The sequence below is a fragment of the Phoca vitulina genome, unplaced genomic scaffold (genome assembly GCF_004348235.1).
Source record: "Phoca vitulina isolate PV1807 unplaced genomic scaffold, GSC_HSeal_1.0 scaffold41, whole genome shotgun sequence".
NCBI classification, from domain to species: Eukaryota; Metazoa; Chordata; class Mammalia; order Carnivora; family Phocidae; genus Phoca; species Phoca vitulina.
In genome coordinates this window covers 1815152-1841202 of record NW_022589744.1, presented here as the reverse complement: position 1 = coordinate 1841202, position 26051 = coordinate 1815152, and the positions used below count along the sequence as shown (strand labels likewise).

At 39.3% G+C, this 26051-nt stretch overlaps 1 protein-coding gene across 6 annotated transcripts in view; it reads right to left on the bottom strand.

Moving 5' to 3' along the window:
• TANC2 (tetratricopeptide repeat, ankyrin repeat and coiled-coil containing 2) overlaps window positions 1-13417 on the bottom strand; it is a 361287-nt gene extending 347870 nt beyond the window's left edge. For 3 of the 6 annotated variants that reach the window (XM_032429357.1, XM_032429360.1, XM_032429362.1), the window contains exon 1: window positions 13178-13417. The gene's annotated coding sequence lies outside the window, so the exon portion shown is untranslated. The remainder of the gene's footprint in view (window positions 1-13177) is intronic. The other 3 variants (XM_032429352.1, XM_032429355.1, XM_032429356.1) reach the window with 1 other exon arrangement.
• Between the last annotated feature and the right edge of the window lie 12634 nt (window positions 13418-26051).

Below are 26051 nucleotides of genomic sequence, written 5' to 3'. Positions count from 1 at the left end.
GATGACTGCACAATTCTATAAATTTACCCATAATCATCCAATTGTACTGTTACAATGGGTAAATTTTGAAATATGTACAATCTACCTCAATAAAGCTATAAAAAAAGAGAGTTTGGTAAGGTCAACACAGATAACTTTTACAGAGTCTAGCATAAATGATAAAAGAAATGGGGTAGTAGCTGCAAGGGTTAGTAAGGTCAAGAGAGTGTTTCTTTCAGATGAAAGAAATTAGAATATGCTCTTACGCTACTGACAGTGATTCAGAAAAGGAAAAACAGGAAGAACTGCAGGAAGAATGTCCTTGAGAAGGCAAGAAGAGGTGGGCTCAAAGGAACAATTGGTGGGAATGACCTTCAACAGAGGAAAAGACAGTTAATTCACATAACTGGTAAAGATGCAGGTGGTAGGAAGATTGTTTCTACGTTCTTAATGAAATAGGAAGGTCACCAGCTGAAAGAGAGGATGCAAAGGGAAATGTTGAAGATTTGCATGCAAGGAAAAGATATACTCATCTAAGCAAATGAGAGTGTGGAAGAACTAGAATAATAAAATAGGGTACCTTGGCAGCACTACGCACTGTATTTAAAGTCACTGGGTATTAACTAAGAATTTATAGTTAACCTAGTTGTTTTGCTCCAGCCATATACAGGTACAAGTACACAGGTGTAAAAAAGTAGAGTTGGTTTTAACCAGGATTGGGTTTTGCCAGGCAAGAACAACCAAGGCAAAGAGGTCAAGGGGATTGAGTATAGATGCAGAAGAGCAATTACAATGAGAATCCAGCAAGTCAGAAAAGGAACTGAGAACATGTATGCATCGAGGAACAGTGCAAAGGGAATTCACCAAGTCAGAAAAGGAATTGAGGACACATATGTATCGAGGAAAAGTGAAAAGGTGGTAAATTGAAAGGTCCCAGTGACGTCAAAGATTTAAAGTTGTTGGGTACTTAGAAGTAAGCTAGAAAAATTGGAGGTGCTAGTTGGAGAGTAAAATGCCAGAAATTACTTTATAGAAAGTTGTAGCTATTCGTAATAATGAGCTGTGGAACAGTGACTCTCAATCCTGGCTGCACATTAAAGTCACCCTGGAAAACTTAAAAATAACATACCAAGCCAAACCTCAGATTAACCAAATCAGAATCTCTGGGAGTGAGTCCTAGATCCTTATAGTTTCTCGAAACTCCCCAATTAATGCAGATGCACTGAGGGTTTAAAAACATATGGCAGATGATATGCCATAAAAGTGAATAGCTGAGGCAAAGGACAAGAGCAGTAGAGGAGAGGAAGTCAAGAGACCAGAATACCAGAAGGATCATCTGTGTGGATACTGTAATCACCAATAATCATAACTGGAGTAGTAGGAGAGTACCAGTGAGCCCCCGAAGATAAGAGAGAGCAAAGAGAACACTTAACCCATGTCAATAGGAGGAGCCACCACTCAAGAACTCCATGGGGAAGTAGCACCCTCAGGGGAGAGGTAAGTTTACTGAAAGCAAGAAGATATTCATGTTTAGAGAAGAGGTTAAAGATAAAGGGAGTTTTGCAGATGACTGACAGTGAACTCCAGAAGGCACAGAGAAAGGGTTCAATGGTCATAAAGGGGTGAAAATTGGGATCAGACAAGAGAGACGAAGGAAAGAAAAGATCCAGACAAAACTACTGGCCAGGAAGTCTCAGAACACAAGCACCATATTTTTTTTTAACACTACACAAAAACAACCACAGGAAAAGCTCTATGAAGTTAGGAAAATCTTCACTGAATCCTGCCACTTTCTAAAAGATTTTTTGAAATTAATTCCAAATAAAAACGAGTCACGGAAAGTATCAAGGTCAATTCCATATACTAAATTACAAGAAGAGAGAATAAGGGGCAGAATAACATCCCTACAGATGGCGAAAGCATGCCAGAAAGACATGCCCACATAACAGATCAAAGCTGTAACATGCTAGGGGCGCCTGGGTGGCTCAGTCAGTTAAGCGGCTGCCTTTGGCTCAGGTCATGATCCCAGCGTCCTGGGATCAAGTCCCAGGTTGGGTCTTTGCTCAGCAGGGAGTCTGCTTCTCCCTCCCCCTTGCTCTTGTGCTCTTGCTTGCTCTCTCTCTCTCTCATATAAATAAAATCTTTAAAAACAAAACAAAACAACTGTAACATGCTATTTCAAAATGAACTAAAAGACCTTAAGAGAATGACACAAGACATGAAAGAACAACAGATGTAAGAATTATAAAAACTCAAAATGACAAAACTCAAAATAATTAAAAACAAAAGGAAAGAATCATTCCAGAAATAGTGAATAAAAACAGATACTCCCTTAAGAAAAATACAAAGTAAAAAAGAAGAAAATTTTAAAACTCAAAGAGATTAAAAAGATTTGAGAAAAATTGACAAATATTGAAAACAAATAAGACTGAACATACAGTGATAGGAAGCCCTAAAGAAGGAAATCCAAGCAAAGGACAGAATAGTAAAAATAGTAATTAAAAAAAACTTTCCTGAAATAAAGATTTGAAACTACATCTTGAAAGAGCACAATGTATACCTGAGAATATCAACTCAGAACGACTAAAATTATTTTACTATACTACTACTAAACATTAAAGAATAAGAAAAAAGGGGGGGAAGGGGACTGGGGTCAGAAAGGGGGAAATACAGAACTATAGACAGGAGTCCAGGAAATGAGAGATGAACCGGCAGTACTGGGTTTCCCAGGCTATAAAAGGGTTAAAGTGCATAATGAGATTAGATCTAAAAATCTCAGGGTACATAAGGGTGGCAAGACTGCGCAGGAGATGAGGAACCAGTTACTTATAAAGAAAGGAGAATTAGACTGGCATCAGACTTATCTATTGCACAAGCTCGAAAACGGTGGTGTATATGTCATATAGCAGGAAAAAAAAGCAGTTGGGGGGGGGGGGGGGATGATGATCCAAGAACACTATTCAGCCAAGATAAAAGATAGGCATTTTCACTCAAGCAAGGATTCAGAAATTGTACCACATCCACTGAGGAAATTATTCCAAATGTTTTTCTGGCATCCATAAGTTTCTTTTTTTCCAGTCTCTACCACTCTCAGAGTTGGGGCTGGCAGTCAGAAATGGCTAAATCCAAGAACATCATATATGACCAGCCCTAGAAAGCTTTAAGAAACAAGGAATGCATATTTTGCCAACAAACACAAAAAAGGCCTCAAAAAGATTCAGGCCAATATTTCCAAACAATGAGCACTAGTACAGAGGCCACAAGGTGCTCATTAAGCCCAGAATAATCAAATACATCTTAAAAGATGCCAACTCTAAGTTAGACAGGCTCAGCCTTATCATCCATCCCAGTCTCAGGAAGTACACTTATTTCCATAGGGTCAAGAGTACCAGGCTTTAGCAACCAAAGTCCAGGAGTCAGGCCAAAGTCAAAGCTCAAGTCCAGGTCCCACAAAGTCCCCCCAAAGACTCTGGAAAAAAGGCTTCTATCAACTTTGAGGGTCAAAGAATTGTACAAAACTTGGACTACTGTCCACAAAGGCAGGCATCTCCCTATGCTATTTCGTATAAATACAATACAAAGTCCTCCAATTCATACCAAAAGAGAGAGGTAATCATATAGTTTTGATCTTATAATTTTTTAATATAATAAATTATGTTAATACTTAACTGTCCTTGCCTTCCTGGAATAAACTCTGATGTATTATCTTTTAAATACACTACTAGTTTTATCTTGCTAATATTTTATTTAGAATGTTTGCTTCTATGGGGCACCTGGGTGGCTCAGGTAATTGAATGTCCAACTCTTGATTTCGGCTCAGGTCGTAATCTCAGGGTCATGAAATCGAGCCCCACACTGGGCTCTGTGCTCAGTGGGGAGTCTGCTGGAGATTTTCTCTCTCTCTCTCTCTCCCTCTCCCTCCCCACACTTGCACATGCTCTCTCTAAAATAAATAAATAAATCTTAAAAAAAAGAAAAGAATGTTTGCTTCTCTGGTCATGAGTAAGAGTGGACTAATGTTTATAATGGCAAAAAAAAAAAGAAAACAATCTTAATGTCCATCAGTTGGGGAACAACAGAATAAATTATGGTGTAGTATGCTTTGGAATGTTATTCAGCTTTTTAAAATTAGATTTCCATTTACTAAGCTGGAGAGATGCCATGATACATTCTTAAAAGAATAAAGCAAGTTACAAAAAGCCTGTATGTGTGTGTATATACTTATATGATTTTGAGTGAGAAAAAGATGTTGAAAAATACTCAGTGTTGGTTAATATTGGCTACTCCAAGGAAGAAAACTGGAGAAGGGAGAGACCTGAGGGGAGAGGAAAATACTAACTTTTCTTTTATTCATCCCTATTTATTTTCGTGGTTGCAAGCAGAGTCTTACTTTCATAATTTTCTAATAAAGGTAGAATGTGGGGGAGAGAACAGTTATCTACTAAAAGTATGACAATTAACATTAGTTGACAATAAATGACTACCTTTAATGCACCCAAAGACAAAATTAGAATTAAATTATGTAAAGCAAGGAGAGGAATTATTACGAAGTTCATTTATTTAAAAATACAAAACAATCTAATCTGGAACCAAAGTTGCATATAAGTGGTCTTTCTCAAGTACATTAAGCAAGACGTCTTCAGGATGAACTAGTTTTTATTTTATAACTAGCACAAACTTACCTGTTCATGAGTATTTTGACAACTAAGGAGAAAACTAAGAGAAAGTGAGTCAAAGAAAAATATTCAATGAATAACTATGCATGATACACTGATTAGCAAAAGTGGGCAAAATGTTACAGAAGTAATGGAAACTCAGGAAAAAAATGAGATTTTGAATAACTTGTTATTTATACTAAAGAAAGAGGGGTAAACTTTTTCTAATGTATTATTTTACACTGTAAACAGACAAGGCCTTTTTATTAAGTAAATCACAAAAGAAAAGCAACCACCTTAACTGATATCACACACAAATTTTTAAAAAAGAAAAATTACAAAAAGCTATCAACATGTAGCATGGGTGATGGGGGGATAAAGTTATCATAGAAAATTCCAGTTATTCACAGAAGTGAGAAATGTTATGACATTTACGTGATCGAATTGAAAAAAGAATTGTCAAAGGGCTCACTGTCTCAAGAAATGCCATGGTTTGCTATTTTATAGAGGAGAATAAAAACTAATTTTTTGTCAAGTTTGTGGTACTTAAAGGTAAATAGGCCAAAAAGGTATGCACACCAGGAGTCTGCCCAACAGCATCTCACCTCTAAAACTCTTTATTTTTAAATTTACAGTTATTTAAGAACTCTCTCTCAGCTCTCATCAAATCTTTCATAAGAGAAAATTTCAGGATACAAAATAAATCAGTAACTTAATTACCATGGGTCTTTTAAATGCCTGGCAAGGCTGAAAAGGAGAGCAAGACAAGATAACAAGGAAAAGCTGGACTCACAATGCTAGTAGAAAATTGTGGGGAGGAGTTGGGTGAAGCATGCATTAAATAAAGAGAAATCCAGGATGATTTCCAAGGCCTAATAAAAATGACCATTCCTTAAGTATTAAACATTGTCCTAAGGATTTTCACTGACATTATTTCACTTTGTCATCACCAAAACCCTGCAAGATAGATTTTAGCCCCTCATACATCTAGTAAGTGAGAGAGCAGTAATTTGAACCTGTTTTCATGATTCAAAAACTCACAAATTCATGTTCTTTCTACTATAAAACGGGTCTCACGATTGTAGGATTTCAAAAGCTTCTTACAACTGAACAACAGTATTGTCATTCTATCATAATGAAATGTGTGGGGCACCTGGGTGGCTCAGTTAGTTAAGCATCTGACTCTTGATTTCGGGTCATGATCTCAGGATCATGAGATAGAGCCCCCCTCAGGATCCACACTGAGCCCCCCTCAGGATCCACACTGAGCGTGGAACCTACTTAAGATTCTCTCTCTCCCTCTGCCCCCCCCCCCCAAAACAAAATAAAATAAAGGAATGTCTGATAACTTCCAAAAGAAGTCTTTCCTCTTCAAAACCCCAAGAAGAAAGAGCTAAGATTCTCTGATGCTAAAACAGGATTTGGGTATGTAGTAAATCTTCATCCCATATGTCTAATAAAACTAATTACCTTCATTCACCCTAATTCCCAATCTGGAGGAACCCTACAGAATTCCTTGGAATTGAAACAAAAACAGAATTCTAGAGTAACAACAAATACCCATCAAGCTTCCATAACCTGACTAGCTTTACCCTACCAAATTTCAGCAACTAGAGCTAGAAATTGTGGGATCCCACAACCCAAGATAGTAAAGGGCTAAGAAAAGACTTCCTTCATTTAAACAGAAAGAATTTGCCTAGATCTGAGGTAGATTCTCCATGACTAAAATGATTAAATCACAGTATCTACATACCCAGTCCCATTCCCAAGTTTAATAACTAATCTACTTATAAGGCTAGATCCATAGGTGGGGTTGCCATGGCAATTAAAAACTGGTGCCATATTTCATCATGTTGTCAATCTCTATAATCGGATATCATCTGATATATTCAGATAATGATATGCAAGTACGGTATTACAGACAAGGAACTAAAGCATGGCTACCTAATCCAAAGATACCTGGTTGGAGTAAATAAGTTTTCCATTATTATTGCTTATATATATTGCTTTGTGAATTTTAGGTCTGCAATACTTTTGATATTTATAAAAAGGAATGTTTAAAGCACTGTTTTCCTTTAATTATTTTTTGTTTTTTGTTTGTTTTTTTAAGATTTTATTTATTTATTTGACAGAGAGAGAGACAGCGAGAGCAGGAACACAAGCAGGGGGAGTGGGAGAGGGAGAAGCAGGCTTCCCGCCGAGCAGGGAGCCCAACATGGGACTCGATCAGAATCCTGGGATCATGACCTGAGCCGAAGGCAGACGCTCAACGACTGAGCCACCCAGGTGCCCCCTTTTTTGTTTTGTTTTGTTTTTAAGAGTTTATTTATTTTTGAGAGAAAGAGCACGAGTGCGCCTGCATGGGGTGGGGGGGGCAGCGCAGAGGGAGAAACAGACTCCCCGCTGAGCAGGGAGCCCTACCAAAGGCTCCATCCCCAGGACCCTGGGATCATGACCTGAGCCGAAGGCAGACACTTCACCGACTGAGCCACCAAGGCGCCCACTGTTTTCCTTTTCATGATACTTTTGCCACCTAATGAAAACAGTAAAACTTACCAACACTGACCAGTAAAACTTTAGGGAAGTGACAAATTTAATACACTGGGTTTTTCCCAGAATAGAATGAATATTAGGACACAGAATTCTGAATTACACTATTAGTTTTGATTTAAGGAAGAATATGAAATGTCCACCTTCAATTGAAAGACTACAATAGTAAAACTATGTATACATAGTACGAAGTCAACAAATATTTAAGTGAGGGGCGCCTGGGTGGCTCAGTCGTTAAGCATCTGCCTTCAGCTCAGGTCATGATCCCAGGGTCCTGGGATCGAGCCCCGCATCTGGCTCCCTGCTCAGCAGGAAGCCTGCTTCTCCCTCTCCCACTCCCCCTGCTTGTGTTCCCTCTCTCACTGTGTGTCTCTCTGTCAAGTAAATAAATAAAATCTTTAAAAAAAACACACACACACAAATATTTAAGTGAATGATTTAATGTGTTAATATTCTGCATAAAAATACCCCAATTTTTCCAATATAACTAATCTAACTCAACTCATTATGCCTTAAACACAAGATATCTGTATAACAAGCTAATATAAAAAATCAAGGTTTTTTTTTTTGTAACGATGATCTTTTTCAATACAAAATATGCATAAGAGAGACTGAGACTTGGGCAAACAAAGAAAAATGTTCTCATATGCTTTGCTCCAAAACTCCTTACGTGGGCTACCTCTTCTAAGAAAAAGGAATAAATCAATTAATATACTTTGTCAGAAACTTCTTCAGAGTTAGACATAATATGGGTGTCACACAGAGACTGTCAGATAAATCCCTACTAAGGCAAAATAGCCAATCTTTTTTCAGCAGACAGACAGAAGCAATTATGCTCTGCAAGAGCCTTCAACAGACATACCTGGTCTATCTCCAACTCTTGACGTTCAATGACCATTTATATAATAACCTAACGATTGGTAACTTCATCTATAAAGGCCTCGACAGTAAATATTTAGGTTTTGTGTGCTAGTAGGTCTCTACAGAAACTACCCAACTCTGTGGCTGTACACAAAAAACAGCCATAACCAATATGTAAATGAATGAGCATGGCCATACTCCAATAAAACTTCAGGAGCACCTAACGCTCAGTCATTAGGTGTCTGCTTTCGGCTGGGGTCATGATCCCAGGGTCCCGGGATCGAGCCCTGCATCGGGCTCCCTGCTCGGCCGGAAGCCTGCTTCTCTCTCTCCCTCTCCCCCTGCTTGTGTTCCCTCTCTTGCTATCTCTCTTTCTGTCAAATAAATAAAGAAAATCTTAAAAAAAAAAAAAAGATGCTATTCAAATAAACCAGGTGATAGTTTTCATGGTATTATAACAAATACTATTTATTTATACAGTATATTTATATGGTGCCTTCTCTCCAAATAATAATAGTATTTGTTAACTACAGGCACTCAGCAGATATGATAATGCTGAGCTTCAATTCATTCACAAAGGGGAAAAAAAATCCAAATAATTAAACTAGCTTCCAAACTATTTTATATTTGTTACCTTGATCAAACTAGCACTAGAAAAGTAAACAGCCATCTGCGACAGCTTGCTCTAGCTCCTTAAAATAAAATCTGGGAACCATGAGTAAAAATATTCCAGCTAACATTGGTGATTCTGTGTAAGTACATTCAACTACTATGCCTAATCACTAGGTCTCAGAAATTCAATTTTAATTCTATTGTAAAAGGAAGAAATATGACAAGGAGAGAACTTTGATGCATTTCTATTATGCACACTTGTCCTACCTTACATCTAATCAAGATCAACTATCCTAGGGATGCCTGGGTGGCCTCAGTCGGTTAAGCGTCTGCCTTCAGCTCGGGTCATGATCCCAGGGTCCTGAAACTGAGCCCCTCGTTGGGCTCCCTGCTCAGCAGGGAGCCTGCTTCTCCCTCTCCCTCTGCCCCTCCCCGCTGCTCATGCTCTGTGTGTGTGTGTCTCTCTCAAATAAATAAATAAAATCTAAAAAAAAAAAAATCAACTATCCTAATATTCCCCTTTCAGAACTAGTACTGGCTTAGTATATGGTAGTCCCCTGCTAATCCACCCGCAGTCCAGAAGCAGATAATCCTCCTTCTGATGTATAGTCAGAACATCAATAGTAACCCAAGGCTACATCACATCGCCTACATCATTCACCTCATTTCATCTCATCACATAGGCATTTTATCATCTTGATAAAAGGATAAGAAGTCATCACAAGAATGAATTCAGCACAATAAGATAATCTGAGAGGAGAGACCACATTCTCATAACTTTATTACAATATACTATAATTGTTCTCTCTTATTATTGTTGTTAATCTTTTATTATGCCTAATTTTAAATTAAACTTTATTGTAGGTATGTACTCATAGAAAAAAAACAGTATATATAGGTTTCAGTACTATCCATAGTTTGAGGCATCCACTGGGAGTCTTGAAATGTATCCCCCTCAGATAAGAGGGGATTACTGTACTTCTTCTAGGCTTACTTTTTTCTCCATTCAAAATAATGCATGCAAAATCTTTCAGAAAATATGAAAAGAGCAAAGGCATTTATGGGCAAATATGGGGAAAAGCCAGAGAGCCAGCATGGGACAGTCCAAAAATCAAACACGGAAGAGGGAAATAATCAAATGTTTAATAATGTTAGTAAAACTTTATGATAAAGATGCAAACATCAAATTAGGTTTCATAAATGAAGTATGCTAAAAGGAACTATCAGCCAATCTAAAATACACAGCATGACCTAAGTCTATGACAAATATACCAAAGTATATAAATATACATCTTGAATAAGTCTTAGTCATAATAGATTATCCTGAATTCCCTTATCAACAAATGTACATAAAAATGAAAGAAGTATTTGATTACATGAGCTTTACAGAATGGCAGAAAGTTTGGCTTACAGAAGAAAATAATTGTTACAAGTATAAGAGATGATTGTTATTCTTTTTTCTTCTTTTTTTTAGGGGGGAGGGGTAGAGGAAGAGGGAGAGAATCTTAAGTAGGCTCCACACCCAGCACATGAGCCTGACACAGGGCTCCATCTCACAACCCTGAGATCATGAACTGAGCTGAAATCATGAGTTGGACGCTTAAATGACTGAGCCACCCAGGGGCCCTATTATTCTTTATACTTTACACATTTTTATAAATATGATTTCATATGTAATATATATGAAACAATGTGTAAGTGTGACAAAAATCTGAGCCAACGGTTATTGATGGAAGTGGTAAAATATACACAATCATCCATTTTTGTTACTTTTTAAAATAAAATAGATCATAAAAGTATGAATAAGCAGGAAAAATGGACAATTTCTCCTCAACTTTCCTTGAGAAAGTTAGCAGTAAAGATTTACTGGTGCTTTTAAAGAGATGGTATGTAGATCTCTGTGTGTGTGTGGTGTACTCTCTCTTTAAAAGCATCAGTAAACCTTTATTGCACACTATGTACACACACACACACACACACACACACCTCAAATTACTTGAAAGTAACTTTCTATCTCTAAAGTCCCCCAAAACCAACCTCCATCACAAACATGTCCTTAAACACATAAAAAGTACAGATACTCCTCTACTCATAATCCCAGAGATAAATCACAAAAATAAATCCCATAAGAGAAATGTTCATACTATAAGTAACCGTATTTTTGGTAAATCTGTAGGCTTAATATTTATGTGTCTTACTACTTACTTATTGAATTGAAACTCAACTCTTCCACTTGCCGGCTAAATCTGATTCTTGATTGTCCTATGCAAGTTATTGAACATCTCTGTGTTTCAGTTTCTCATCAGTAAAATGTAAATAACAGGACATACTTCACAGGGTGCTGAAACTGACTAAAACATGTATAATAGGACTGGCACAGAGTAAGTGCTATATAAGGGTGAGCTATTACGACTAGTACTTCTAGTAACAGTACTCCATCTTCCCAAACATATTCAAAACATTCTGGACAATTTGAATTACTGATTAAAATTAGATACTATCAAAAACAGACATTAAATCTGAAGCCTGATTAACAGTAAGTTTAAAGCCCTGCAACTCTGAAAAGAATAGATCATTAATAGATCCACATAACCACCCTGTCAAGAACAATCGGAGGAGAGCGGTTTTCCCAAGTGCAACTATCAATTTCTTCCCTTACACAAGGGGGCAGTGATAACAAGAAAAGAATGCGGCTCTGCAACACCTCTTCCTACAGACAGTAGGGGGTGGCAGTACATACGGCTTACAGTCAGAACAAAACAGGAAGACCCAACAGAACTGCTCTTTATTCTCCTCTGGCCCTCTCCTCTCTGCTTTAGCCCCAACATAGCCTCAAGGTGAGGGATGTATCTATAGAAAACACTAAAACCCAGTATTAATCACCAAGTAAAATCCAGTTTTGTCTTTAAAGCAAATGATCCCTCAGTGGCTGAATGTGGATGCAGGAGGAAGCCCATCAGTATGAATTTTCAGATTATCTAGCAAATTACTTACTGTTATTATAAGAACAACATTCTTCAAGCAAGTCATTCAATTCCTCTACAATAATCACAACATAAAAGACTAAAATCTCAATCATTAACTATATTCTAATGAACACAGCCAGATATTTCTGCTTGTTTCGTACCATACAGACACTCATTGAACGTACATATGTAAGTTATATTACATAGCTCACTGAACTATCTTTTGTTACTTCTGAAATTCCAGCTATTTTCTGACAATCCTCTCAAAACACAGATGTTCTTCTTAAATGGAAGTCACAATGTTTCGCAGCATGTGGGTAATTTCATATACAAAGATAGAGAGATAGAGAAAGAATATTTAATATTTTATTCTTGTGCTCACATTCCTAAGATGATGTACCTGGGAAACACTGACAGTATCCATGCTGCTGCTTTTTATGCTACATTTACTGTATTCAATTTTTTCCCCATTTTGCCACCCCAACACCAAGAACATGCAAGAATAGATCACTACTGTCATTCACTGTAATTAACCACTGCAATAGCTTTTGGCTCCAACCCCTCAAAATGCCTGAAAATTTATCCCTTTTGTTCACCATATTGTTTTGTTTTCCTCATTCCAGATATTTTCACCTGTGTGAAAATGAAGACAGGGGCACACAGGAAAAAAATCCCTTTGCCTAATGATCTTGAACTCAGAATTATGATCAAGATGTGGTGTCTTTTTGTTTATTGTTTTTCTTTTCCTGGAGAGGAGCAGAGAACAGAGTGAAAGACACCCGAAACACCAAATCTTCCTAATGTTTATTATCATTGTTTATGTTTTGTGAAACCCATTTTACACAACTGAAATAAAAGACAGGATACAATTATATCAGTGCTCTCTCCAAGCTGACGGCAAAACCTGTAATTATTTTAGCCTTATTTTTTCTTTCCCATCTCACAACCAGACACAATATGCTTTTTCTTCTTTCACGTGGGTACGTACTATCTCTATCTCAAAAAATAGCATATCATAGCTCCTCTCGATTTCCTGTGATAAAATATCTAGCAATGAGCCTTATTAATCTTTTCTTACACTACATCTCCTTTCCCAGAGGGACTGTTAATATCGCACACAACACTTCTACCATGAATTTCAATGCTACACAGGCCAACCCACCCTGCGCCTTACCTGGCACATTTCACAACTACTTTTTATGCTGCATTCTGGGGGCACATTTTGCAACTCGTTCTGCACCACATTGCCTGCCACGTTTAGCAATCTGCCTCGCATCTCATCCTGGGTCCCCGTCATCTAGAGACTCTCTCGGTACCAAATTCCACGACACCTTCGGTGACACCGAAGTGACCGTCCCCGGCCCCATGTGAAGCCACCCTGAGTGCCACATTTGGAGCCAACCTTCCCCACACCTTGGACACCGGAGGCACTTCGCTGCCCGTTCCGCTGCTTCCCTGCTCGCCCCCGCCCCTCTCCCTGGAGCCGAGGCATTGGAGGCGAACGCCCCTGTCACTGAGGCGACCCCTCCTTCCGCCGCTCCCCGGGTCTCTTACCTGCCGCTCTGAGGGGCTCGCTGCAACTCCGGGTCAAGCCCCAGCCCCCGGGATCCCCAGTGAGGACCGCGCCGCCAGCCGGCGCCGCCCGCGATTCCCAGAGCACCTCGCTGCGCTCCGACGCCCGCGGTGGGTCTGCGCCCCGGAAAGGCGCGGCGGGGCCTCGCGGCGGGCAAGCGCAGCCCGCGGCGGTCCTCTTGTCAGCGGCGGCGCGGGTGCAGGCTCTCGCCCCTCAGCGCAGCGGCGGCGGCGGCGGCGGCGGCGGTAGCAGCGGCGGCGGCGGCGGCGGCGGCGGCGGCGGCGGACGCCTTGCTCCGCCTCGCGCGCGGCACAGCCGGGAGGTGAGCGCGAGGGGGATGGGAACGGGGGCGGGGCCGCCCGGAGGAGGCGCGGAGGGCGGCGGCGGGAGGGCAGCGCCGGCAGCCCCGAGCCCGGCGCTCGGAGTGCTCGCAGCTTCCCCCGCCCGGCGGGCGGCTCGCGCGAGGCGGCTGTGCCAGCGGGCCCCGCCGGAGCAGCGCGCCCAGCAACCCGCGCCCGGCCGGCCGCTCGCTAGCGCCGCCGCCGCGCCGGGGGCGTCGCACCCTCCCAGGCCGCCCGCAGCCCCGCCCCCTCCGGGCCGGGGTGGGGAGGAGCGCGAGCGCGGAGGGAGAGCGCGTGCGTGGGGGCGCGTGCGCGGTGGAGCGCGCGCGCCCCCGCCCCCTTCACAGTTTGGGGGTGGGGAGCGGCTGGGAGAGAGAGTGAAGACCGAACCCTTCTCTGCGCCGAGAGGTTGGGCCCTGACTGTGCCGCTCTGTGAGCTCTGGGCATTTCTCGTTTCCTCAGGGGGCTCTGACTGGTGGGGTCGAGGGTTTTGGTGGGGAAGAGGGGTGGAAGCTCAATAGCAGACAAGGCCCTAAATAGTTCGGCTCCGCCCCCGGAGGGGTGATGTCACTCTCGAGGTGCTGCTGCTGTCACGTGCGCCCACTTCTGGGCCTGTCCTCCTGCTTTAATGGGCAGAACGTTCCTCTGGATTTCCCCCACTTCAGTCACCTTACGTACACATCACTCCTGGAATCATCAAACCCTACATATGTCGGTTATTCTTTGCCTGATGCCCAATTGTAATATGTAAACTGCTTCAAATGCCACAGTTGGCTGTGGTGGGAATCAGAATGAGGTGCAAAACCAGCCCTGGGTGGGTAGGTGGGTGGGGAGGGAGGAGAGAGAAGGGAGACTATGTTATCTAGAATAATTGCTGAAAATTCACCGACCGCAGCTTGAGAGCTTGAGGTGAGGTTGTGACGCTGCTTCTGTCGCTGCCAGGCTGGACAAGAAGTAATGTGGTTTTAAGAGCTAGTAGGCAAGGCACGGAAAGCCACCACATTAAAGCCTCCTCAGAGGTCTTACTTCCCCCATTACCCTCCACCTAGATCCTCTTCCCCTTTTCCTTTCCCTTGCATCATAAAACAGCAAGTCAACTGTGGAAGATATCTGGACATAAATTTTTCCGTGGGCTGTAAGATGATGCAAAGCAATCACTATTACATACTCTGCCTGGCTAATCTTCCCGTCCATAAACTGAGACGACCTTTCCTGGTCATCTATTCCCTAATGAGACGCCATGATTGGAAATAGATGCCCCTAAATTACCTCAGTCAAGGAACCTGTGTCTGTGGTGTTCCCAAGATAGTTTTGTTTGTTTGCTAACAGTTCTTTGAATCTACTTCATCCAGGAGTTTCTTTGGCTTTTTAAAAATTAGTATTAACTTCAGAATAATACAGGAAATTGAATATGAAGCCATTCTCAACAGCTAGTCTCTATAATGAATGCTTGAAAAGTTAGAGCAGCTTTGCATACTACAGCTAAAATGGCAAGGTGAAGGAATGATATATGGAATCTTTTGGTGATAACTCCAAAAACTTAGATTACTCTAGCTATAACCTGTCTATGGTGATAGTCACATGGTAGTGATTATTTATGGGGGATTTGACAGGGCAGGAGGGAGCCTTCTGGGTTGCTGGAAATGTTCAATATCTTGATCTAACTAATGACTATAAGGGTTAATATATATGCAAAAAGATTTATTCATACACACAAAGAGGCACTACAACATTATCATGATCGGAATCTGGAAACCTGGGTTTAAATCTCAGTGTCACCCACCACTCACCAGCTATGTGACCTTAAGCAAGTCTCCAAGCCTTCTCTTCTTCATCTGTCTAATGTGGATGATGATACCTCACAGGATGGTTGTAAAAATTAAATGAAATTATCTTTGAAAAATAGCACAGAGCCTGATATATAGTGAGTGCTTAGGAAGCAGTAGCTATTGTTACCTTATTCCTTTTGCACCCAGATTTACCCTATTGGATTCTCCTTTGGGTTTTTTGTTTATTTTAAAGATTACTTTGTATCTCAACCTTTGTGAGTTTCACTGAGGCTAATAACATTCTTTCCCACAAGAAATAACAAAAGGCAGTCAGGGGTGTACTGTGTTAGTTTTCAAACTAGTTCAGGTGGCAGTACTTAGAAATTATTGTGCTCATTGTGGAACACCATGAAATATTGATAGATTTAATTCTGCCATATGGACATGACAATTTTACCAGCACTAAATCTGGCTATATTATGTTTATGCAGATCTCTCACATATTTTTAAAAAAATGTATTTTTAAGAAATAATAGGTCCATGTTTTTCCTTTAAAATTTGTTTGCAACTTTTCACAAAGTAGAAAGTACCAAAAGTTTAATAACAATTCACAAAATGAAAACTTTGAAGTCCATTTTTCCTGGAAATTAGAAAAACACTGTAATTGTTCAGTTTTAGCAGCAGAGTTCTCTTTATTGGATTTTCCCACAGTAAGCTCTAATAGCTGTGACCCACAGGGTCTCTTGCTCTGATGAAGTGAGTAACTCTGACTCACTGTCCTCATCATACTCCCAAAGATCAGTCTCCATTTCTTTTGGCTGACCTTTCCCAGATCCCATGTTCACACTGAGCAGTGCGAGTACCCACTGAATGAACTCACTGCCTCGCTGTTTTGATCATCCAGCATGATTCTATTCAGCCCATTCTCTTCCACATAATACTGCTGTTAAGTCTTGCAATTTGCTGCCACACTCTAACTTTGTGGAGGAAACCCTGTGTCCCTGACAGAGGTAAGGGTGGGGTATAGTAGGGATGGTGAGCAGCACTGTAGAGAGAAGTCAACCCTGTTCTCAGCTCTTCTCCCTGATTTGCTTTTCTGTCAGTGATACCTGAAATCCTGAGAATGCTAATTTTTTAACCTACTAAAAATCCATTCTAGTCAAAATGATCACTTAGTCTATAACTTAAATTTGGAAACATAATGTATGCCATGTAAGAGGAACATGCAAATGTGCATAAATTAGCCCAACCTTACCTTATACCTACCAGCTCATCAGTGCCATCTATACCAGTCAAAATGCCCTTTCTTGGTCTATCAACTCTGCACACTTGTACTCACCTCTGCATATGTCTTCCCCTGGTACCTCTAAGTCTCTTAAGCAAACCATCAGGCTCACCTTGCCTACCCTTTTTCCTCAATTCTCTCCCTGTTGAATAAAGAATAATGATATCCACTATTGATTGATTGCCTACTGGCCGCAAATGCTTTACCAAATGCCTTAAATATACTATCTCGTTTAATTCTCACAACATCCCATCAATATTAACTCAGTTTTCTAGATTGTTGGGGGTGGAGGGCTTTGAGAGGTTAAATGACCAGGTCAAGATCACACTGAATGGGTGGGCAGAGCCACAGTCTAAACCCAAACAAACTTTATCCTCTATCAGTTACCCTCAAGATAATGGCCTATGAAATATAAATGAGAACACAGAATACATCATTTGAAAAATGTGAACCATATTATACCATGAAAGTATCTCTCAAAAGTTGACGTAAAAGAGATTTTTCTCATTGATTGTTTTTCATAATCTCCTTTCTTTTTAACTGCAATTAATAATTCCAAACTCAATAGCTTCAACATTTTCCCCACCAACTCCCACCTCGGTCTTTTGATGAATATTTAATAACTTCAAGACTAATACTTAAAAGCATTTCCACATAGAGGAAATACTACTTAAAAGAAGTTTCCAGTAAATCTCTCTTTTTTTTTTTTTTTTGGAAACTGAAAAATTCATGTACAATATGAAGAAGCAAAACTCCATATATTTTTACATTGACATTTATAAATGCTTGACAAGTATTTGTCCCTACTGTATGCTTATAACTGTGGTAAGTACCACAGAGTATACTTAACTAATTTGAGAGATGTCTTGCCTACTAGAAACACATAATAATCTATTTAGGAAACAAAATACTTTAAATATTTAAATATTAATACAGCATAATATAGAATTAAGTGTTAAAACATGAGTTAAACAGTGGGTTCTGTGATCATTCATAAAAGGAAGAAAGATACGTTTGACTGGAATGGTATGGGACTGCTACTTGAGGAAAGTAGTATAGGAAAAAATACAGATGGAAAGAAGGAAGAACTATTCCAGGGAGGGCCCTAGAGAATCAACAAAAGTTTAAAGCAGGGAATAAGTATAAGAACTCTTAAGTCAAAGAATAAGTCCCTTTTGGAGGTGAGTTGCTTTCGTAACAAAGACAAGTATTGGTGTGAACTACAAATAGACATGGTGCAAATCGAAAAAAACCAGACCAATGAGCAGTAAGTGTGGATGAATAGAAGAGTATTTACTAGTTAAGAGATAAAGCATCTGGTAACATCTTACCAACATCTGGTTAGTAAGAGGTTGGAAAAATGGGCCAGGACCAAACTGCAGAGGGTGCTGCCCAGAAAAGGAAGACACCATGATGTCTTTGAATAGAAGAATGACAAGAAGACAGTGTTTAAAACTTTATCTAGTAGGGTGGATTTCAGCATGGAAGGACTAGTGATAAGGGCATGGTTAAGAAGATATTACTATTTTATAAGCTAAAGAAGGTGACAGCTGATAGTCAAGAATTGTGGCAGTGGGAATAGAATGGAATAGTTCCAACAGCCATTGCATGGAAAGAATTAACAGAACTTTCTGAATAACTGAATGCAAAGGGTAAAGAAGAGTGAGAAATCAAAATACAGCAAGGTGATAAGACTCTAGAAGACCATGGTACCTGTGACAGAAGCAGGGGAGTCAATAGGAATGGTTTGAGAGAGAAGACAGAAAGAGATGGTGTTAGCATATTTTGTGTTTGCGGTAGTTTTTTATTACTTTTGAATTACAAATCACTTAAGAATCTGATGGAACCAATGGGATCCTCTCTTTTACAAAAAAAAAATTATTCATACTTGTACATGGTACACATTTGTAATGGATACCCTTGGAACTAACTACCAGAAAGCTCTTGACACAAGCTTGGCCCATCAGAGCCCTGTCTGGAATTTTTGTGCTTTATATCCAGAGGTTCAAATCAGTCTCTCCATAGTAGCTGAAACTATGATGCTGTTAGCTGATCTGTTTCCTAAACCAGCATGAGAAAGAGAAAATGCTTAAATGCAGAATGAGAGGAGAAAGGAAAAGAGAGAGAGTCTCATAGAGAAAAACAAAGGTCAGAAGTGAGAGAGGGAACGTACCTTAATGGCATTTGAGTCCATGGATCCATCACATTTCTATCCTTGAATTCCAGGAGATAACCTAGTCCTTTATGGAAATTCCTCCATGGTTAAACTTGTTTGAGCTGCATTTCTGCAATTTATATATGAGAGTTCTGATTAATTCAGGGGTTAAAGCTATTAACTGAAATCCACCCATGGGCTCCAGGTAAGAATTCTTGATTCAAGATATTGGAAAGTCACCCAAGTGGAAATAGACCAGTAAACAGGTTGAATTTAGGTGAGAAAGGGAAGAAAATGAATACTGATGCAGAGAGACTATAGATAGCACAGGTGTTTAAGAGCAAGGACCCTGGATCCAGACTGACTGCACCCAAATCCTAATTTAACTATTTACTAAATGCGTGATCTCAAGAAAGTTATTCTACATTTCCAGATCTCAGGTTACCTATCTGTGAATGGCAAATTAAAAACTATATCTTATAGGGTTGATGTGAAGATTTTAAGTTGGTACATGTAGAAGTACCTGGCCTATACATAGCAAGTCTCTATGGACTATTATCATTCAATGTAATAGGCCTATACCTAGGTGTTTTGCATAGGTTACATTATTTTTTTAAAGATTTATTTATTTATTATTTTAGAGGGTGGGGAGAGGAAGAGGGAGAGAGAGAATCCCAACCAGACTCCCCGCTGAGTGGGGAACCCCACACTGGGCTCGATCTCACAACCCTGAAATCATGACCTGAGCTAAAACCAAGAGTCGGATGCTTAACCAACTGAGCCACCCAGGTGCCACACATATGTTACATTATTTAATTTAATCTAATCCTCATAAAGACATTATCATCATCAAGGGTATTTATTATACCCAAACACAAAGATGAAGCCACTGACCCACCATTAATAAAACATGATGTTTGAGTTGATTCTCCAATATTGCATGGGTTTTATTGAACCTGCTATATCCCCTCACTCAAAGCACCTAAGTAGTTACAAGGTAGTTAGTAAATATTAGGAGAGGCAATTAGAAGCAAAGGGGGAATGATTGGCCTTTACAGAGAATGCCCACACAATCTTGGTTTAGAACCACAGCCCTTATCAATTAACCATGAGTAAAAGTAAAGATGAGAATACAGTAGATTTGTGTAAATTGTCTTTGCTTTCCTTCATATAATGGAATATGCTTCACTTCTTTTTAATCAAAAGAATCTTTAGATAAGAAATGAATTCTCTTAAATATAAGGGAATTATAGTTTTGTTGATGTGAAATAAAGAGAAGTTTTACTTATTAAAAAGAGGTGCAAGAAAGAAAAGGTAGGGGAAGTGAAGGTTTCCACTGGACCTTATCTCACACATCTGAAGCCCAATTAACATTTTCTCTAGATTGAGTCAACCAGCCTGACACACAATGTGAAAGGAACAAAAGAAAGTAAAGAATCAAAATTCAGCAGAGGAAAAGAAAAAGAGGCATCTTAATGTTACCAATATAATAATTGTAATGGAACTTCATTTATGTGGAACTCGGTTATCTGACAATCTCATTTATCTGGAGCACAGCAAAGACCCAGGGAAATAAAGGAGATGAAAAAAGACCTCTGCAAAAACAAAACAGAAATCACCAAAGTCCATGCCCTAAAGATCATGCCCATTACTGCTAGAGCTTCGATTCATCGAAGCCTTTTCTCAGAGGCTATTAATTTTTACTTGGATTCGATTTTAAAAGACCTGGCAATCTGGTTTCCAAACTCATAAAAAATTAAAAGCAGTAAACTAGAAGAGGGAGGAGAAACTATCGTATGCAGGCATGCAGATAGCAGTGAGAAGAGAAAGCTGGAAGTCTTAAACAGGGCAGAGACGAAAAAAGGCATAAAAATTTACCTAATGATCAAAAAACACAGCAATTTAGTGCCTTTAGCATAGGAGAAAACAGTCCTACATACCTCCATAGGCCTTAGGGAAGAAATTTTTAAAATTGATTCTATATTAACCCTGAGGAATCAAGAAAATTAAATTACATTCAGTATAAAGACATTCCGTGAGTTATGCAGCACTCAGCTTTATGTAAATAGTTCCATAAGGCACATAATAAAATTTTGAAGATGTGAGAGATTTTATATCACACCGAGAAATGCAAAGAAGTCAAGTGTACAAATGAACAACGCGAAGAAAGAATGTAAGGGCTGAAGTTGCAAGAACAAGGAGATAATGGCCTTCCGTGGTCAGTCTTGCATGGCTTTTGGTCCCACATAGACTCTCATGCATCAGTTTGGGTTATGGAACTGCTATTTGTTTATGCCCCATTTTGTTACTTTCTAATATGTCCAGAAAGTGACTAAGAGTTAGGAAGAATGCAGGTCAGTTTGTAAGAATAAGTAATTGAGTAAGAGCAAAATATTAAAACTTTAAAAAAGTATGAAGATAATTTCAACTTACCCTGATTTTGTGTTAAACAAAGATTTATGCACAAAGATGTTCATCACAGTAGTATTTAGCATTTTAAAAATCAGAAGCAATCTACCAACCCTAAAGAATGGTTAAATAAATTATGGCACATAAAATACTTGTTGGACAATTATGCAACCATAAAAACAATATTTTTATTAGGAAACTTATATGGCAAAATATTAAGTTAAAAAACAGGGTACAGAATTGCATATGTAGCATAATCTCAACAACATACAAAATATGTGGAAAGAAAATGAAATGAAAAGATCTCATTAATAATGCCCTACCCCCCCCCAAGTTTTTTCAAACCTAGGAACAAACTATATGTTCAATACTCACACAAAATAACTATAAATATTCACTGAAGGAAACTGAAAAACTGCATAAATGAAGAGGCATACCATTTTCCCTGATGAGAAGACTCATTGTAAAGATGCCATTGTACCCAAATAATTTACAAATTCAAGGCAATTCCAACCAAAATTACAGTAGGAATTTTAACAAAATTGACATGCTAGTTCTAAAATTCATCTGGATGAGTAAATACTTAAGAATAGCTAGACTTTTGTTAAGTATCATGAGGGTCTTCTTCTTACCAAATATCAAAACCTGTTATACAATCACAGTAATTAAAGTATCATATTGGCTCATAAATAGAAGAATAGATTAATGAAAGAGGATAGATCCTCAGCTACTGACACAAACATGTGAAAGAATTTCAAATAATTGAGAATACTGGTTATTCATTTAAAGAAAAAAAAAAGTGTATCTCTTACATCACATCATTCAAAAATAATTAACTTCCTCTACTCGGCAATTGGCATGGTCAGGGCCAAGGCCTGGAGAGGCAGCTGCCAGCATGGTGGAGGTTGGCATGGCTAGGATTGGCATAGCTGGAGCCAGGCAAGCAGCAGACAGTAGGGGTGGGGCAGAGGAGACGACTGGCGTGGCAGGGAGATCTGTCATATTCAGGGGTGTTGGACAAATGAGGAAATACATGGAGGATGGTGAAAGCAGTTTTCTGTTGGAGAGGGGTGTTACAAATGTGGAAAGTGAGAAGCCTAAAATGAACTCTGTGATGTTGGATTGGAGAAATTGGTGTGAACTCAAAGTTATATTTCTATGTCCTGATTCAGATTCCTGTGCTAAAGTTACATAAGAGCATACCCTTGTGTTGAGGAAGTATATACTGAAGTGTTTACAAGTAAGGGCTTTATGCCCACAATGGACCAGCTGTCTCAAATGGATCAGAAAAAATAATCATACGTATATGATAACAATTGGGGGATTGAGCTGAAGAGGATATGGCAGTTTATTATAAGCTACTCCTGCAGCTTTTCTGTGTATTTGAAATTATTTCAAAATATAAAGTTTTTAAAGATAATTTCCAGATGTATCAAAAATGTAAATAAATAATCATACTTCTTCGAAGACATCCCCCAAAATACTCTTGTATGTACACACACAAAGATGTATAAGAGTTCTTATTTCATCATTCTTGGTCATAAAGAAAAATTAGAAATATAGGAATATGCATCATTAAGGAGTGATTACATATAACCATACCATAGAAGGATATACAGGCCTAAGAAAGAAGGAGGTAGATTTGTATGTACTGACATGGAAAGATCTCCCATATATATTATTAAATAGAAAAGCAAGTGATAGACCAGAAGGTAGAGTATGATCCTATTTATGTTTTTTAAAAAAAGTTAGAAACAACCTGCTATGGGTGTGTGTGTGTGTGCATATGTGTGTGTGTGTGTGTGTGTGTGTGTGTATCTATACTTATAAGCAGATTTTTAAAAAAGGTCTGAAAGAATACACACCAAACTATAGGCAATGGTTAACTACAGGGAAGGAAAATGGCACTATATTTTCCGAGTTTTGGGTGGCCACGTAATACTTTCATTATCAGTTGAAAAAAGCCTAAGTACAAAAAGGCAGGAGTGTAAACAATGCATTCTGAAAGATTTCCTCTCAAGATGATTACAATATTAAATGCTGGGAATTACCTTTGGTTATCTGGAAAATTCCTGGTCCAAACCCCACATATAGGGAATTGGCCTTTCAGGGGACGGTGCCCGGGTACACTTTATCATTAACTTAATAGAGGATTAGGCAGCCTGCTGAGCCACTCCCTGCTTGCTGGGCCACCGTCCAGAAGTGAATTCCCTTGCAGCACTCCAAAAGGAGGTCAAACAAGTCCCCAGGGACTCTCAACAGAAAGAAGTTGCCAAAGGCTAAATTTGGCATCGAAGTCAGGTCCTGGACTGGGATAAACTGTGCCAGCACTTTTCATTTATGCTTTCAAGATCTCGATCAGAATAAGCAGGACTAGATACCTGTTTCCAAGAGTGGCTTAGCAGCCCAAATTGGAAACAATTGTTAAAACCAGAGTTTTGGGGTGAACCTGAAAACATACAATTCCTTCTTTTCCCCCTTGACCCCTATTGTCTCTTATTCGAAGGATATTTAAATTCCCCTTCCTATCTCTTGCTCCAAGCAATTTATCCTAGTGAAAATTCCTGCCAACCTGATCGGATCCTCAGTTTAGCCCTACTTAAGACAGGACAGGCAGGCAAACCATCTTTTTCTTTTTTCTTTTTCCTTTTTTAGGTGTAAGTGGCCAGTTTTATATTTATACATTGCTTTTTTTTTTTTTTGCCTTTTTAAATTTATTTTTATTTTTATTTATTTTTTTTTTTTAAGACTTTATTTATTTATTTGACAGAGAGAGACACAGCGAGAGAGGGAACACAAGCTGGGGGAGTGGTAGAGGGAGAAGCAGGCTTCCCGCCGAGCAGGGAGCCCGATGCGGGGCTCGATCCCAGGACCCTGGGACCATGACCTGAGCCGAAGGCAGACGCTTAACGACTGAGCCACCCAGGCGCCCCTTTTTTTTGCCTTTTTTAAATAATACTTTGAGTTGTAATTCATATACCATCAAATTCATCATTTAAAGTATATAATTCAGTGGTTTTTTAGTATATTCACAGAGTTGTGAAACCATCACCACAATAGATTTTAGAACATTTCATTGCCCCCAAAAGAAACCTTTTACCCATTAGCAATCATTCCTCATTTCCTCTCAACCCTTCCAGCCCTCGGCAACCACTAATCTACTTTCTGTCTCTTATAGATTTGCTTACTGTGGACATTTCATATAAATGAAATTATTCAGCGTGTGGTCTTTTGTGTGTGGTTCCTTTCGCTTAGCGTAATGTTTTTGAGGTTCGTCCATGCTGTAGCATGTGTCAGTACTCTATTGTTTTTTAAAGCTGAATAATATTCCATTGTATGGCTGTATCACATTTTATTTATCCATTCATCAGTTTATGGATATTTGAGTTGTATTCCACTTTGGCACTATTATGAATAGTGAGTGCTGCTATGAACATTCATGTACATATTTTTGTGTGCATATACATTTTCAGTTTTCTTGGGTATATACTAGGTGTAGAATTGCTGGGTCATACAGTAACTCTGTTTAACTTTTTGAGAAACTGCCAAATTATTTTCCAGAGCAGCTGTACCATTTTACATTCCCACCAGCAATGTATGTAGGTTCCAATTTCTCCACGTCCTTGCCAACACTTCATGTTGTATGTCCTTTTGATTATACCTATCCTCTTGGGTGTAAAGTGGTATTTCGTTGTGGTTTTGATTTGCATTTCCCTAATGACTAATGATGTTGAACATATTTTCATGTGCTTATTGGCCATTTGTGTATTTCTTTTGGAGAAATAGGTATTAAAATCCTTTTCCCATTCTTTAATTGGGTTGTCTTTTTATTGCTGAGTTGTAAGAGTTCTTTATATATTCTGGATAATAGTCCCCTATCGGATATATGGTTTGCAGATATTTTCTCCCATTCTGTGGATTACCTTTTCACCTTCTTGATGGTGAAGAGGAAGAGGGAATAATAGAGAATTACTCTTAACTGGTAAGCAGTTTCTTTTTTTTTTTATTTTTAAGATTTTATTCATTTATTTGAGAGAGAGAGAGCACAAGCAAGGGGAGTGGCAGGCAGAGGGAGAGGGAGAAGCAGGCTCCCCACCAAGCAGGAGGCCTGATGTGGGGCTCGATCCCAACACCCTGGGATCACGACCCGAGCCGAAGGCAGTCACTTAACTGACTGAGCCACCCAGGCACCCCATGTAAGCAGTTTCTTTTTCAGGTGACAGAAATATTCTGGAATTAAATAGTGGTGATGTTTGCACAACTGTGAGTATACCAAAAACCACTGAATATACTAAAATGGTGGATTTAATCTCAGTTTTTTAAAGAATAATGACCATGTTAAAAAGTGTTATCCGATCCACCTGACTTCAAACCTGATGTCAACCATTTCATTTGAATTTAACGATTTTTTACTGACACAGCCAGATGTGCTGAGATACAAAGACTGAAAAGACTTTGCCTCTACCTTTAAAGAGCCCAGAGTCTAAAAGGGGAGACAATCACATACACATTACATTTTAAATTACCTCGGTTGGGACTAAGATAGAGGTGTGCTTTGGGATCATGAGGGCCATAAGAAACCTGGACTTCATTTAGAAGAAGAAGGGAACCATCGAGTTTTTAAGATGGGGGTTGACATGATCAGTGTGTTTTAGACATCCCATCCTGGCAGCTGTATAGAAGACTGTTACGAAGGCAGCGTGGCTGGTATCAGACCAGTGGGAGGCAACTGCAGTAGTTTGAGTGAGAAATGGGGGAAGCTCGAAGAAAAGCAGTGGTGGTAAGAATGGAGAAAAAAAGGTCAGAGCCAAAAAATACTTAATAGTTAAACTCTATAGGATTTGGTGTGATGATGAGTAAGGGAGAGGGAGAAGTCTGAGATGATTCACAGATTTC